Genomic DNA, 17,983 nt, shown 5'->3' on the forward strand with positions numbered 1-17,983 from the left:
TGGTTTTCAGAACTTACGTATTTCAGATTTGTAGATAAGACATTGTGGATCATTAATGTAGGCAAATCACTTAACATAATGCCAGGTAATAGAAATATTTTTCTGTGCTCATGGATGTTTTATAATCTTTATGGTCCCTAGGGACTCTTAACAATTGAAAGATTTTCCCCATGTCATGTCAAATATGTTAAATGCATCCATACCCCTTCTAAATACATGAGTGAAATTGAATTGCAATTTATTAGATGACATAATGCTAGATTGTAAGATGCTTAAATCTGTATTACTTATATTGAATTAATTTTACAGTGCTCCTTTTGAATATTGAAGCCAGTAATACTTCTTTAGACCTAAAACAAATAAATGTAAATATAGTGTATTTCTTACTATGAGCCAGGCATTGTTATAACTTCATATGCATATTAGCTAATTCAATCCTTAAAATCATTCTGGGAGTTAGGAACTCTCATTAGCCCCAGCCTAGAGATGAAGAAAGTAGAGCATTGAGAGGCTAAAACTTTGCTTAAATTCACATAGCTAGAAAGGTGCAGACCTGGGACTCAAACACAGGGACCCCCACTTTCTTGTCTTTTCTCTTAACCCTGTGCTAACCATTTTTGTAAGCACAAGAAAGCTCACAGGTTCTCAGCATTGGACCATGAAGCCACTATGAAAAATAATTCCCTGTGTGCACATGAATCTAAGGCCTTTCCAGATATCTTTTGAGATGTGGAAAACCTAGTTCTCAATTTACTTTTTTGTCTACAAGTTCCCGAAAGTCAGAAAGACCATGTGAGTCATCAATATCTTCCCAGTGTCAGGCACATGCCTAGCATGTAATAGTCACCAAATGAATACTTGTTGAATGAAATAAATGACCAAATAAGCTACCCATAAGTAATTAATGCATTCCAAACCTAGGCTGTTAAGGTAACAGTTTGTAAAGTGTCTGGCAAGCCCATGCAGCATATTCTCTATGGTCCTTTTACTCTACAATTCCTACTCCTGAGGCCAAAGTCTAGTGTAAAATTGGCCTATCCTCTGCTCATGGTAGGCAAGAGCTACTGCTACACCATGACTCCCAATGTTCTCCACAAATAATGTCTTTCAAATTTCATATACTTCTTCTATTGCCCTCACAGGACTTGACAAAAGCTCCAAACCCATAGTAGGCTCATAAGAAAACGTATTTGTTCAACTGAATTCTAATGTTAGTGAAGCCTGTAAACCAGGCGCAAGTGAATTGCAAGAAGACTCAAAGAAGATAGTCCAGAGGGACATCCTTGCCTTTGAGTTAGTGTACCTCATCAATTTCTTCTCTGTAATCTCTCTGCTTAAAGAATGTCTGGACAATTTGCAAGTGTGTTAATTAAATGTCACATTCTGCATTCATTAAATAATTCATACCACCATGTTTTCAATCATCGTGAGATAGTTTCTTTGACTTCAATAATATTCTCCTAAAATAAAGAATAAAAATGTTGGCATTAGAGTTATACTAACATCTAAAGCCAACTGATAAATAGTGAATCTACCATTTTTCTGTTCCTTTAGTTATCTAAAAATCATGTTTCTCGAAGTTAGGGATCTGTGGAACTGTGCTTAAAGTAGAACTTTGCCCATTAACAGTTAGGGCTGTGGAACTGTGTTTAAAGTGGAACATTGCCCATTAACAGTGCTGCCTACCATATATTTATCCTAAACCCTTCTAGCCTCGATTGTAATTAAAAGAAAGGGTTATTACAATGGCATGGTTGTGACTTGTTTTATGTTAGATTGATTGATATCTTCCTGAAAAATACAGAACTCAACTGCATCCTGCAGGATTTTTCTAAATACACTGATTTAATTCTTAATGCACAAAATCATTATGTCTCAAGTTTTGGAACAATTTGAAATAAACACAAAGGTTTACAAAAGAAAAAAAATAGAAAACAATACTGCTGAATTACTAGCAATTGGGCTAAACAAAAGAGTTAAGATGAACTGCATTTACTTTTAAAGGTAAATTACAAAGAAATGGCAAATCAAAATAAATAAAATAATAGGAACTTTTTATAGCCTCAAAGGAGATATCTGAGCAATTTTCTGGGAATTTACAAGTTAATACAAATTCCTCATTTCTTTTTAAAATTAGTTAGTTTATTTTATTACACAAGTAATAACAGTCTCATAATAAAAAACAAACAGAATAGAAAAATATGAGAGGGTACATGAAGTTTTCCTGCCTTCTTTCCTTCCTACTCTGAAATCCCACTCTCTAGAGGTAACCACTGGTAACAATCACATCCATTTATAGCCATTGAAAATATTTCACATTTACTAATAAAACAACGCTACCACAAAAGTGTGGAATTCCTGTACATATGTATATATAATTTTTAGCACTTTTGCAGGTATATAAGTAGGATAAATTTCAAAACGGAGGCCAAAGGATATGCTCATTGGCAGTTTGGGTAGATGTCAATAAATTTCCCATAAAAAGTTAATAATAATTTATGCTAACTGCAATACATAGAAATGCCTATTTCCCTTCAACCTTGGTTTTACGTAACCTTTTTACCTTTTCATTTGGATAGGAAAAAACATTCTATTCTTGTTTTAATTTGCATATTCAAAATGTTAATATGATTGAGTATATTTTCATGTGTTACTTGTCCATTAATAATTTTCTGCAAATGCCCTTGCCTTTTTTCCCTAATCCGTTATTTACCTTTTACTTTAATTTTTGTGAGTTTCTTTTTGTATTTTAAAGATGCTTTGTCATATTTTATTACAAATACTTTCCCCAATCTTTTTTATTTCCTTTGGTCTTTTGGTCTTTTTTACTGTATGGAGGTACAAAATTGATTTTTTTAAAAAAAGTTGAGATATGAATTTGGATATTAAACCTTCCTATATGGCTTGAGAGCTCTGAAAAATGCTTAAAAGGACTTTGCCCATGCCAAAATTATTTTTGAAGTAATATTAGTCCATGTTTTCATGTTTAAGTCATTGAGCCATCTGGAATTTATTTTAGTAACAAAAGAGAAGAGAGAAAACCAGCTTTCTTTTCTTCAATGTTCAACCAGTTTTAGCAACATAATTCAGGCAACACTCCATATTTTCCTAATTTATTAAAATGAGACCTTGAACATATATTAAAATTCTGATTTTTATCTGGGATTATTTATGGATTTTCTAATCTGCCTCATTTATCTGTTTGTTTAATCTGAGGTCAGGGTACAAAGTTTTAAATATTATACCTGATAGTGGCCAAATCCCCTTCAAGACTCTCCTTTTTTGAATTTGTTCTTACATGTTTATTTTTCCATATATATTTTAGGGTCATTTATCCAAGTTTCTAAAAAAAAAACTTGAATTTCATTATGTTTTTACATCAGTTCAGAAATAACTCATATCTTTTTTTTTTTAACCTTTTTATTTTCACTTTTCTGTGTCTATTGAAAGTGCATTTCTTGAAGGCAGTTTAAAGTTAATACTAGGGAAGCAGACTTGGCCTAGTGGTTAGGGCATCCGTCTACCACATGGGAGGTCTGCGGTTCAAACCCCGGGCCTCCTTGACCCGTGTGGCCCATGCGCTGGCCCATGCGCAGTGCTGATGCGTGCAAGGAGTGCCGTGCCACACAGGGGTGTCCCCGCATAGGGAAGCCCCACACGCAAGGAGTGTGCCCTGTAAGGAGAGCCGCCCAGCGCGAAAGAAAGTGCAGCCTGCCCAGGAATGGTGCCATACACACAGAGAGCTGACACAACAAGATGACGCAATAAAAAGAAACACAGATTCCCATGCCGCTGACAACAACAGAAGTGGACAAAAAGAAGAACATGCAGCAAATGGACACAGAGAACAGACAACTGGGGTGGGGCAGGGGGGAAGGGGAGAGAAATAAATAAAATAAATCTTTAAAAAAATATAATAAAGCATTAGAAACCATCAATGAAGAGGATCAGACCTGGGACATTCTAGACAAAGGCTTTTAAAAAATGGTCCTAATGTGCGCAGAGAACATCAAACAGTATAAACATGACACAACAAGATGACGCAACAAAAAGAAACACAGATTCCCATGCTGCTGACAACAACACAAGTGTACAAAGAAGAACACACAGCAAATAGACACAGAGAACAGACAACTGGGGTGGGGGTGGGGGAGAGAAATAAATAAATAAATAAATCTTTTTAAAAAATGTGTGGAGAGTTGTATTTTTCTTCATGATTATCCTGTTTGATGTGCTCTGAGCTTCTTGGATTTGTATATTCATGCCTTTTAATAAGTTTGCAAAGTTCTCTGTCATTTCTTTGACTAGTCCTTCTGCCCCTTTCTCTCTTTCTTCTCCTGAGACTCTTACAATGCTTATATTGGGGTACTTAATGGTGTCCCACAGCTCTCTTAGGCTAATTTCACTTTTTTAAAAAAATATATTTATTTATTTATTTATTTATTTATTTATTTATTTATTTTCATTTATTTCTCTCCCCTTCCCCCACCACCCTGGTTGTCTGTTCTCTGTGTCTATTTGCTGCATCTTCTTTGTCCGCTTCTGTTGTTGTCAGCAGCATGGGAATCTGTGTTTCTTTTTGTTGCGTCATCTTGTGTCAGCTCTCCATGTGTGGGGGGCCATTCCTGGGCAGGCTGCACTTTCTTTCGCGCTGGGCGGCTCTCCTTACGCGACGCACTCCTTGCTCATGGGGCTCCCCTACGTGGGGGACACCCCTGCGTGGCAGGGCACTCCCTGCATGCATCAGCACTGCACATGGGCCAGGTCCACACGGGTCAAGGAGGCCAGGGGTTTGAACCGCAGACTTCTCATGTGGTAGACGGCCGTCCTAACCACTGGACCAAGTCCGCCGCCCTAATTTCACTTTCAATATTTCTTTTTTCTTTTTGCTTCTCAGCGTGACTCATTTCAAGTGTTTTGTCTTCAAATTCACAAATTCTTTCTTCTGCCAGCTCTAATCTGCTCTTGAAACTCCCCTGGGTATTTTTCATTTTGGTTGTTATAGTGTTCTACTCCAGGCGTTCTGCTTGGTTCCTTTTTAAAATTTCTATTGCTTTACTTAGACTCCCATATTGTTCATTCATTTTTTTCCTGATATCCTTTAGTTCTTTCTCTGTACTTTCATTTATCTCCTCTGGCATTTTTAAGATCATTTTTTAAAGGCTTTGTTCAGTATGTCCATGTTTTACTCTGCTAAGCAATACTGAAAGCAATATACCAGAAATGAGTTGGCTTTACAATGGGGGGTTTTATTAGCATACATGCTTACAGTTCTGAAGCTAAGAAAAATGTCCAAATAAAGTCATCATCAGGTGATGCTTTCTCCTTAAAGATCAATTGTCAGCAATCCTAGACTTCTCTGTCTTCATAGCAAGGTACATAGTAGCATCTGCTGGTCTCTTCCTTCATTTCCAGCATCTTACTTCTGTGGCTTTCTTTCTTTCTTTCTCCATATTTATCCCATTCATAAAGAGCTCCAGTAAAATGATTAAGACCTACCAGCCACCTGGGTCACACCCCAACTGAAGTAGCCTAATCAAAATGTTCTTTACTGACAAAACCTAATCAAGAGCTTTTCTTACAATTGGTTTATACCCATAGAAATAGATCAGCTTTAAGAACATTATTTTCTGTGGTCCTTTAAGTTTCGAACAACACAGTCCACATTCTTGTCTTCTTCATTGGTGTCTTCTGTATTTTTACCATCTTCCCTTGGATGGACCTTCATTTCCTGTTCCTTTGTTTTTTCCTGTTCTGTTGTGCACTGTACATTTTAATATTTTTAAATGTTTACTCTGGAGTTTGTTTCCTTAGATGTCTGTTTCTTAGTTTTATAACCAGCAGAGGATGATTTCAAAGATAACTAATATGTTTTTAATGTTAAGTGCTCTTCCAAATAGAGGATATCTTTTCATTTTTTTAACTCTTCTTTCATGTGCCTCTGTGGAGTTTTTAATTACTGTGGTCTTCTTGTTAAATTAATTCCTAGAATTACAACTTTTTGTAGTAATAATCCAAGAGATATTTCCTTCTCTTTTTTTGATGATGATTATCATTTCTTTAAAGTAATTTATTTTATGTTGAATTTGTGATCAGCCATTTAATGAGCTTTTCATTGCTTGCAATAATTATTTGAATTGTTTATATTTTTAAGTTTTATAATTATATCAATTACAGATAATTCTAAGCTTACTTCCTCCTTACTTCTCATTTTAGTTTCTTGTCTGATTGTGCTGACTAAAATTTTCAATAAAAATATCAAATAATAGTGATGATTTTTCTATTCCACATTGTTTGGGAGGAAATAGCTGTTTTAGTTTGCTAGGCTGCTGAAAGCAGTTACCATTAAATGGGTTGACTTTAGCAATGGGAGTTTATTCACTTGCAGTTTGAGGCTGAGAAACATGTCCAAATCAAGGCATCATCAAGCTGATGCTTCCTTCCAGAAGACTGGCTACTGATGATCCTGGACTCCCTTGTCACATGGCATGGCACATGGCAGTGTCTGGTGGTCTCTCCCTTCTCTTCTGGGTTTTGTTGCGTTTAGCTTCTTGCTTCTGTGGTTTTTCTCTCTTTGTCTGAGTTTAATTCTTTTTAGAAGGACTCCAGCAAGAGGATTAAGACCCTTTATGAATGAGGTGGGTCACACATGAACTAAAGTAGCCTCAATACAAAATCCTACTTTAAATGGATCCACACCCACAGGAATGGATAAACTTTAAGAATATGGTTTTTTGGGGTAGTTTCAAACTACCACACTAGTCAATAAAATAAGACAAGAAAACAAAATAAAAGCTATAAAGTTTAGAAAGAAAGAAGTAATATAATCATTCACATATGACATGATTATTTACGTAGGAAAACAAAAGAATTTACAGATGAATTTTTAAATCAAATAAAAGAAACGCAAGACTTCTGCAGTTCTGATAAGATATAGCTGAGAGAAATTAAAGAAGACTTAAATAAATGGAAGCAATCCTATGCCTATTGATTAGAACACTCAATATATTAAGATGTCATTTTGTTGTCAAATTAATCTATGGACTCATTGCAGTCTTAGTCAAAATCCCAGCAATTCTTTTTTGGAAATTGGCAAGGTAATTATAAAATTTATATGAAATTCAGAAAATTCAGAGTGTCAAGTCAATTTCGAATAAGAAAAAAATCTGTATACTTACAGTATATCAATTATTTCTGTAAATCAATGATAATACATTAATATTAAAAAAGATAAAATAAAGTCAAATAATAAAACAGTATAGTGTCACTATAAGTTGAGATAAATAGACTAATGGAACAGAATAGAGAGGCCAGAAAAGGATCCACACAAATATGATTACCTGATTTACCACACAGGCACCACTGAAATTCATTGAGAAAAGAAATTATTCTGGGTCACTTAAATAATCACATAGAAATATTAATGAGATAAATCATAAGTCTATATGCGAAAGTAAACAATCAAGCTTCAGAGTAAGAGATGATATTTGTAATACAAATCCTGAAAAGACATAGGTATCCAGAATATATAAAGAACTTCTGCAAATCAATAAGAAAGAAACACTCATAGATTTAAAACTGGAAAAAACTCAACAAACATTTCACAAAAGAGTTTATCCAAATGACCAAAAGTCTACATCATTATTCATCTTGGAAATACAAATTAAAACTCCAGTGAGGGAAGCAGATTTGGCTCAACTGATAAAGTATCCGCCTACCACAGGGGAGGTCCAGGGTTCAAACCCATGGGCCTCCTGACCTGTGTAATGAGCTGGCCCAAACACAGTGCTGATGCACACAAGGAGTGCTATGCCACGCGCTGGGGTGTCCCCCGCATAGGGGAGCCCATGTGCAAGGAGTGTGCCCCATAAGGAGAGCTACCCAGTGAGAAAAAAGCACAGCTGACCAGGAGTGGCACTGCACACATGGAGAGCTGATGCAGCAAGTTGACGCAACAAAAGAGACACAGATTCCCAGTGCCACTGACAAGAATCCCAGTGGACACAGAAGAACACACACAGTGAATAGACACAGAGAGCAGACAACTGGGGGGGGGGGGGAGGGAAGGGGAGAGAAATAATTTTTAAAAAATCTTAAAAAAAAAAAAACAAAACTCGAAATGAGATACTCATCCATCCCCACCAGAATGGCTAAAATTAAAAAGATTAATAATGCCAACTGTTGGTAAAGATGTGGAATTCACATTGCTAATGTGAGTATAAATTGGTATATTTAGAAAAACTCTTCTACAGTATCTATTAACATTAAATATACCTTTATCTATAGTCCAGTAGTTCCACTTTTGCCTATGTATCCAGCAGAAAGGCATGATGGCTATGTCCACCAAAAACATATACAAGAATGTTTATAGCAGCTTTATTCATATTAGCCAAAAACTAGAAGCAACTCTGATGTCATTCGGATAAATAAATGGTGATATATTTATACAACACAATGAAATAAACTACTGCTATTTGCAATAACATAAATCTCACAGAAATAATCTTGGGCAAAAAATCATCAGTCAAAAGAAGGCAAAAACATTTTATGTGGTACAAAATCAGGAATACCTTATCTATGATGATTAAGGCATAAAGAGTAGTTAGCACGAGAGAAGTAATTGGCTGGGAGGTGGCACAAAGTAGCTGTTTGGGATGCTGGAAATAGTCTATATTTTGATCTGGGTGGTTCTATATCATATATATTATATACATGTATATATATATATAAAGCATATCATATTTATGTGTATATATATAAAGCATCATCAAAGTGTATACCTATGATTTGTATACTTGACTGTATATAAGTTATGTATCAATAAAATTTTTGAATGAATAAATAAATATGAATTTTCTTCTAGCAAGTTGTCCAAGCAATCCACAACTCATCCATTCTACTCCTTATGACAAACCTGACTCATAGTCCTTTCAACACTTTGTTTCATGTCCCTCACTATTTCTGATTGTCTTTTAACCCAACCCTAGCTTCTTTAGCTACAGCATTTTACCCTATTTTTCCAAAGATGAGCAGCAAGATGTGAGGAGAGTGTGGAATTAGTGTATTGTTATTTTGGCCATTAGCTGGCTAGAAAGAGTCCCATTTCTAGATCCACTAGCTAACTTTTTTTTTTAAACAGTTCTGGATTTCTTCCTTCTCATCCTTGTACCTCAGCTTTCCTTTATAGAAAATAGGGATAATAATAATTGGCCAGAACTCCAAGGTTTGTTGTGAAGTTTACTGAGATAGCATCTTAAAATTGTACTAAAATGGTGCTATACACGTATGGGGAAAGGTGTTATTATTCCAGCCTAATAATAAACTTGGTGTCAAAGGATAGTTTTCAAAGATCTTTAATCATAATGAAAACATCACTTCTCCACCCTTGTTATATTCCCATCTTACATGGCTGTAGGTCTCTAAGGCAATATGCTCTGGAGAGACAAAGACATATTACACCAACCCTTCAGCCTGGTGCATGAATATTAGGAGTTACTGTTCTCTGATTTTAACCTTGCCCATCTATTTCCTTCTTGGATACCTGGAAAACACCTACCCATCTTTTAAAAACTCATCTAGAGTTATCTTTTTTTTCCTCTAAAGACTTATCTGAACCCCTTATTCTCCAATATAAAATAAGCCACTCTCTCCTTTGCTACTGCTCCCAAATGCTAGTGTCCTTTTACATGATGAGTGATTTGATGATGACAATGACAACTACTACTAACAACAGTAATAATAATAACCATAGCTGCCCTTTGTTTAGTATTACCATGTTCCAGAAACTGGCCTAAGTCCTTTATACGTATAAACATTTGCAATCCTGACAGCAGTTTTATGAGGTAGGTATAATGAAAAAATTGAAGCAGAAATAGTTTAAATGAATTTCCTAGTGTCACACAGCAAATAAGTGGCAAACCCTGGATGCCTGGCTCTAGAGTCCATCTTCTAAGGTCTCTGCAATTCTATCTGCCACACCCCATTGTGCTTATTGGTTTTAATGTCCTTTTCCTTTTCTAGAATTTTGCTTTCTTAAGGGCAGAAACATCTCTGATTTATCTAGTGTCAGGTATACAGCAAATGCTAAATAACTGTTTGTTAAATGGGTGTATGGTTGAATGAATAAAGATACATGACCTTCACTCTCAACCTGGAAATAGGCTAAAAGCATGTGTTAAGTGATCTGAAGACTCCACAATTCCAAGAAATATGAAACAAAATTCATAGAGGAGTAAAAACATACTCTTTTACTTGTTTTTTCTTTTTTTTTGTTTCATTTTTCATTAAAACATACTCTTTTTTTAAAAAAGTGAGTGTTCATTTCCTAATTTTTCTGTTACCAGTTTGAATATTTTTTTTGTTTTCTTTAAGTAAAGTCCATTTACATAGATAATCAAGGGGGAGGAAATTAGTGCCTGCCTCAAAGCAAGAGTGTGAAGGAATACGTACAATGTTTTCAGAGCAGTACCTTAAAAACTTAAGGGGAGCGAATGTGGCTCAAGCAGTTAAGTGTCTGCTTCCCACATGGGAGGTTCCGGGTTCAGTCCGGTTGCCTCCTAAGAACAAAAACAAACAACGACAAGCAAACAAATGAAAAAACCTACTCCGAGTTGATGTGGCTCAGTGGTTGAACGCCATACAAGGTCCGGGTCCAGGGTTCAATCTCCAGCTCCTGTACCTCAAAAAAAAAAAAAAAAAAAGAAACACAAAAAAACTAAACAACAAAAAACACTGAGATATTACTATTACTATTATTAGAATAAAAAAGCACAAGAAGGTAATAGTTAAGTGCATGGACCTTGGTGCTGCTCAGGTTCAAATTCTGGCTCCCATATTTATCTATTTATTTATTTGTCTTTTTTTTTTTTTAAAGATACATAGATCACAAAAAATGTTACATAAAAAATATAAAGGAAGCGGATTTGGTTCACCTGATAGAGTGTCCGTCTACCACATGGGATGTCCAGGGTTCAAACCCACGGCCTCCTGACCCATGTGGAGCAGGCCCATGTGCAGTGCTGATGCACGCAAGGAATGCGATGCCATTCAGGGGTGTCTACCACGTAGGGGAGCCCCACGCTCAAGGAGCGCGTCCCATAAGGAGAGCCGTCCCGCATGAGAAAAGTGCAGCCTTCCCAGGAGTGGTGCCGCACATACCAAGAGCTGACGCAACAATATGACACAACAAAAAGAGATCCAGTTTCCCAGTGCCGCTGACAGGAATGCAAACAGACACAGAAGAACACACAGCAAATGGACACAAAAATCAGACAACTGACAGGGGTGGGGGGAAAGGGTAGGAAAACAAAATAAATCTTAAAAAAAAAAAAAAAAAAAATATATATATATATATATATAAAAGAGGTTCCCATATACCCCACATCCCACTCCACACACGCACTCCTCCCATATCAACAACTTCTTTTATCATTGTGGCACATTCATTGCATTTGGTGAATACATTTTGGAGCACTGCTACACTTCAGGGATTATAGTTTACTTTGTAGTTTACACTCTCACCCAGTCCTTTCAGTGGATTATGGCAGGATATATAATGTCCAGCATTTGTCCCTGCAATATCATTTAGGACAACTCCAAGTCCTGAAAATGCCCCTACATTTTATCTCTTCTTCCCTCTCGCAGCCCTCAGCAACTCCAGTGGCCACTGCCTCCACATCAATGATACAACTTCTTCCATTGCTGGAGCCACAATAGTTCTATAGCAGAATACCAGTAAATCCACTCTAATCCATATTTTATTCCTCCATCCTGTGGACCCTGAGATGGTGATGTCCACTCCAGTACTAAATGGAGAGGGAGCTTAGATCCCACATGTCTGATGGACGTGATTCTCCTGCTTGCAGTTATAGGCACTCTCGTTTCCCTGGTGTGGTGGTTATACATCACCTCCCTATTACCAGCTCCAGTATTTATTAGTTGTGTGACTTGGGCAAGTTACCAATCCTCTCTGAGACTAAATTTTCACAGTATCTAAAATATAATAATAACAACAATAGTACATACCTCAAATGGTGTGATGAGGATAAAAATGTTCTAAGTGATATATATACACACACACACACATTTTTATACACTCAGAACATCTAATGCTCACTGCAACCATTTGAGCATTTGATTATTATTTTAGTTTAGTTCTAAGTGTTATTTATATATAAATATATCTATATCTGTATCTATATATATCACTTACAACAGTGCCTATCACATAATAAGACTGATATAAGTCTTTAGGGTTGTTATTAAGATGGATTGTTTATGATGCCTGGCATATAATATGCTCAGTGTCTATTAATCGCACTAATAAAGGAACGGTCTAAGATGATTCTAGTTTTCCATCTTGGGACTCTGGATAGTCAGTACTTTGAAATAGGTCATACAAGAGGGAGAATTTCATGGGATCATAACTTGGTATCACCACCTAGGGGTCAACTGGCCTATCCCATTATTATGTTATAAGTAGAAAGACCTGTGGTAGGCTGTAAATTACATATACTCGGGGAGGAACAAAGAAGTACCTTGGTGTGTCTGGGGAAAAAGGTAGTTCACAGTATGTAGATATTAGAATATTCAATAAAATTTTGCAATATATAAGTTTTAAAAGATAAACTTTATTCTATAGACATGTCTAAATACTGAAGGGTTGTTTTCAGTGTGGTAGACTGAATTATGTACCCCAATTTATACATGTTCTTAATCCTCATCTGCATACCTGTGAGTGTGAATTCATTGTAAATAAGACTTCTTAAAGATGTTATTTTAGTTAAGGTATGGCCCAACTGAATGAGGGTGGGTCTTAATCTGGATTACTGGAGACTTTATAAAGAGCCAGAGCAGGAAGTCAGCAGGAACTATGAAGAGAAAGGAGAGGACATTGCCTTGTAATGGGAAAGCCAAGAAATCCCAAGAATTGCCAGCAAGCCAGCACCAGAATGCCACTGTTCTCCAGCAGAAAGCACGACCTCACTGATTTTTGCCTTGATTTTGCACTTCTAGCCTCTAAAGTTATAAGTCAAAAAAATCCTTTTTGTTAAGTCAAAACCCATTGTGTGGTATTTGTGATAGCAACTTAAGCAAACTAAGGCCTTTGGGAAATGAGGAAATCAGATTTATGGTTTATAATGATCATATTTTGAAAGCTGTGTGCAGACTGGATTATCTCCAGAGGTTGAAGACTTGAAAAGAAAGATTTTCTATAACCTAAGTTGGGGAGATGATGAAAATCTGCACTTGGAAAGAGGTGGGGAAGGTGGAGAGGAGATGCTGGCTCATTATGAATAAGAATTTGGTCTGAATAATTGATTGGATATGTGATTAAGGAAACAAGGATGACCTGGAGGTATGTAATTTGCATCACTGGATGGAGAGTTGGTCCATTAACTAAGATAGGGAAGAAAAGACAGTAAGACATTCTGCTGATTTGGAGTTGCATGTAGTTTATCCAGACAGAGAAGTCCAGGAAGTAATTGGCTCTATGAGTCTAAATTTCAGGCAAGAGATTAGGACTGAAGATACAGATTTGTCCATGACTCTAAGAGAATGGGTGAGGTAAAGGAGAGAATGCCAGCTCTCAAGGAATACTAACATTCAAAAATTGACAGAGAAAATAGAGCCAGTGAAAGAGAGATGAGATGTTAGAGAAGTAGAAGGAGAACCAGCAGAGGGTAAAGTTACTGAAGTCAAGGATGTGGGGAGGGATTTTCCAAATAATGGATATAAATGGTGTCAATTTTCTGAGACATCAAGTAGGATAAGCACCCATGACTTTTGTCAGAGCAGTCAGTGAATGATGGGTTGGATGTAGATTATCTGCATCAAGTCAGCAAGTGTGAACTGTTCTTCCTGGAAGCCAGTGAAGGTGATGGGTTAAGGAGAAGGCAGGGATCCGTAAGGAAAGGATCTTTATAAAATGGGGAAGGCTTGAGATTGAGATTGAGGAAAGGTGTGAAAGGAGATCATTGAAGAAGCTGGTCATAGGCAGTGATGGAAGATAATGAACAATAATAATTAACTTTTACTGAGTGCATACCATGTACCAAGTACCTGAGTAAGCAATTTGCACGTAGTAATTCATTTAATCCTTACCACCACCCTGAGGGTGTGAGCAGGATCATGTATTATTATTACTGTCTTCATTTACAGAGGAGGAACCCAAGATACAGATAGACTTAGTAACTTGCTCAAGGTTACACATCCAGCAAATAGCAGAGCCAGGAGTCTAACCTAGGCAGTCTGGATTCAGAGCACATGCTCTTAACCACAGGCTACACTGGCCAGCTGTCTAAATGGGTCTAAGACCTGTAGAAGTATAGACCCATTTGGAGGCGGCTGAGAGTGCTCATACGCTATGGTTCTCCCTCTCTCTCTGTGCCCCAAGAAATAAACTATCTCATGAGAGAGAAAGAGATAAAGTGGCATGGGGCAACTTCACAACTTCATAGCGAACATCTGGAAGAGCCAGAACAGGGCCTGGAATCCTACTAGAATTAAATGAAGACTTCTGAGTAAACCACAGTCCCTTGACCTCAAAGAATATGTGATCTACTTGAGTGGATATAACCAGGACCCAAATAACCACAAGGTGGGATAACATGTTTGAAGGGAAATAACAGAGAAAGTTTTATGAGGATTTACCCAACGGAAATACTGTATCTGCTTCTAGGGAGTGGTGATCAAAAAATATCTCAGGATCAGAGTTTCAACAGTCCTGGGAGCTTGACGTCTTGATTTGTTCCAACCCCCAGCTTAAAAAGCAGGGTTCGATGAGGGAGAATTGTCAAGGAGGATTCCAGAATTGAGGGGAGCAGGGCACAGGTAGAGGAAGAGTCCCTGAAAGGGGCAGGATGGAGCGCAGTGTTGAGGGCAGCTGGACCTCAGTTTTCTTACTAATTAATGGTATCTACCTCCAAGATTATCTTCTTCCTCCTCACCTCCTCTAGTTCCTCCTTTTTACTGAGTGCTGATCAAATGCCTAGAATGTTGCTAAACCCATTATACATTAAATATATTTAATCCTTGCTACAGCCTTTGTGAAGGTAACTTCGTTTTCATTTTACAGATGACTCGGCTGAATCTCTGAGACATTAAGTCACTCACTCCAGGTCTCAGAGTCCGTCCAAGGCTGAGCCAGGATTCTACCCTGGTCTGTTTGCCCCTTAATCTGTGCTCCTCATACTGCCTTCTATAATTACGCATCAAGTCCTGGATACAGGAGATGTCCAATAAATAAAGAGTATGCAATAATAATAGTAATTAATAATGTATACAAGGCCAAAAGCAGAGGCTTTGGGGGTTAATCGAAATGTTTAAAGTGGGCAGAATCCAAAATATCCTTGTGAGAGTGACAGAAGAGGGAAAAAACTTATCTTTTAGCAAACACTCATTTGCACTGTTGTAAACACTTTTGTCTTCATAGTCATTGTGTTTGGGGAGGGTATTATTATTCCCATTTCACCGATGTGGGAACTAAGGCACAAAACAATGGACTGGCACAGGCACACTGTTGTAGGCGGCATGCTCTTAACTTTTATATTATGCTGTCTCTGTGAAGGTCAAATGGAGCCAGAGTGTGGAGGACCTTGTAGACCAAGCCCAGGAGAGCTCCCTTTGCCATCTTCTTTTCTCAGATCTGTCTGCTCCATGCTTTTTACACCAATGATTCTTTAGGACTTACTGTCTCGGCTAATAGACTCATTGCATCAACACGACCCTTTTACATATTTGAGATGATAAACTTTGAGAGCAAGGGCCATATCTATCTTTTTCACATTTGTATCCAAAAACTTACAAGATGAATAGGCATATGATAAACATACAATAAATATTTCTGAAAGAAAACATCAAGTCACTCAGTCCGTAGGTATCAGATTTTTCAGAAAGCTAAGACATATATCAGAAATTGGGACATTTTTGCCCTCACAAATTGTTACATTAAGATTAAAAATATTTATAAAGCAACTTGAACTCTGTGGCAAAGAGAATTGGTTATTGGGGTTTCCCAATTAAACAATAAGATAAAACAAAAACATTTTCATAATCAATTTGCAAATTAGCTAAACAAATAATTTCATGGGGGAGCAGATGTAGCTCAGTGGTTGAGCACCTGCTTCCTATGTACAACATCCTGGGTTCAATTCCCAGTACCTCCTAAAAAATAATAATAAATTCTATGTGCTGAGTGTCTTGCTAATGTGTATACTTCAAGAATATCCTCTGTAATTGTGCTTAACAATTACTCTTATGAGTCATTTGACTTGAAAATTGATCTTCAACCTGGAAATGCCCTTAGCTGCAAATATACCAGCAAAGAAAAAATTGCAAAGATTTAAAGCCTAATGGGAGGACGTTTGATCTGAGTGGGACTTAAAGTGCTGAGGGAGAGAACCGGAGCTGAATGTGTAAACAAAAGGAAAGCTGGGAAACACTAAAACAAGCCTATCTCAGAAATGGCAGGAAAAGGGCTTCTGAATGAAGGTTTCCTGAGAGCTTATGGGGCAAGCAGGAGTGAGGTGCCTCCACGCCCCACGGACTTACTTACTATTCACCTCCGCAGACCAGAGGGCTTCAGTGAGTTCAAAGGAAAAGGCAGGTATAAAGGAGAAAAGAGCTAAGACTAGGAAGCAGGCTCCCGGAGGGCAGGGACTTTGTGGGCCTCCCTGCTCTGCCCTAGCTAGGCCTTGGGACTAGATTGTCTTGAACTGGTCCTGGCTCCTCCCAGGCGCTTAAGAAGTTATTTACTCATTGAAAGAATGAAGGGTGTGTTGTATCTACTTTAGAATCTCAAATCCCCAGTTTACTAGCTGTGTGATCAAGGACATATTCCTTAACCTCTGAATCTGCTTTCTTCTTTTTGAAATGATTTTTTAAAAAAAATACTGTGGTACCTACCTCATAGGATTGCTTTATGAATTAATGGAGAAACACATGTAAAGCATTTTGCGCAGTGGTTAGTGTACTGGAAACAATTGGTCTAAGTTCTTGTTGTTATTACAATTATTGGCATTACTATTAGGGGCTATTAACTGCTATTGTATCTGAGGTCTCAGTAGAAATATCAGCGTACGTGGCGTTCATCTGTTTATCCTCATACAAATTTTTCTTCCCCATTACATATAGACACTCTAAGCGGCTTTTATTGGATGTTGTCTGCTATGCTGAGCTCCTTAGTGATGATTTTGAACTTTCCCAAGTGGTTCTGATTGGGGGTTGGCCTGAGTCAGGGCCTACTCTCACTCCATCTAGGGTAAGGCTGGGGCGAGATCTGAGTCCCTCTTCCTGCCATTGGCCATGTGGGTGGGGCATGTTTCAGAACCCCTTGGATAGACAGGGACCTCCATTAAAAAACATTTGAGTGCTGAACTTGTGCCAGGCATAGTATGGGAAGTTCTCTGCTTATCACAGGACCACAGTCCAGGGCAGAAGTATTTAGGCCAATGAGGGGCTTCTCCCACTGCCACTCTCCCTGGGGAGGGATGGAGAAGATAGAGAGGAGTTGAAGAGCGCCAGGAAGGTGGGGGGATAGATGGGGAGGAGAACAGTTATGGGGGTGGGGGTGGGGTGAAACAGTTGAGCTAATGCAATGAAAGCCAACAACCCAGGAGTCCAGAACGTGAGACCTCAGAGATTTGCCATTTGGAAGAAATCTAACTCTCTGCTTAGGCCTCTTTCAACCCTGGGAAACAATAGCAGGCTGGCTGGCTACTTCAAGCTCTAGGCTCCCTCCCACCAGAAGCCTCTGGAAACCTATAAAATTTCTTACTTGTCCTTCCAGGTTGTCTGGGTTCAAAGAGGCAATTTCATAGGAGACTGTAATTATGGGTTTTACTTTTTTTTTTTTTTTTTTTTGTATCTGGAAACACAAATCTCTCCCTTACAACATGCAGTATTTGTTGAGGGCCCTCTTTGTGTCAAGCACTGTGGGAGGCACTTTTTACATTATTTTATTTCATGATCCCTGCAACCTAGC

The sequence above is a fragment of the Dasypus novemcinctus genome, chromosome 9 (assembly GCF_030445035.2).
Source record: "Dasypus novemcinctus isolate mDasNov1 chromosome 9, mDasNov1.1.hap2, whole genome shotgun sequence".
In the NCBI taxonomy this organism is placed as follows: Eukaryota; Metazoa; Chordata; class Mammalia; order Cingulata; family Dasypodidae; genus Dasypus; species Dasypus novemcinctus.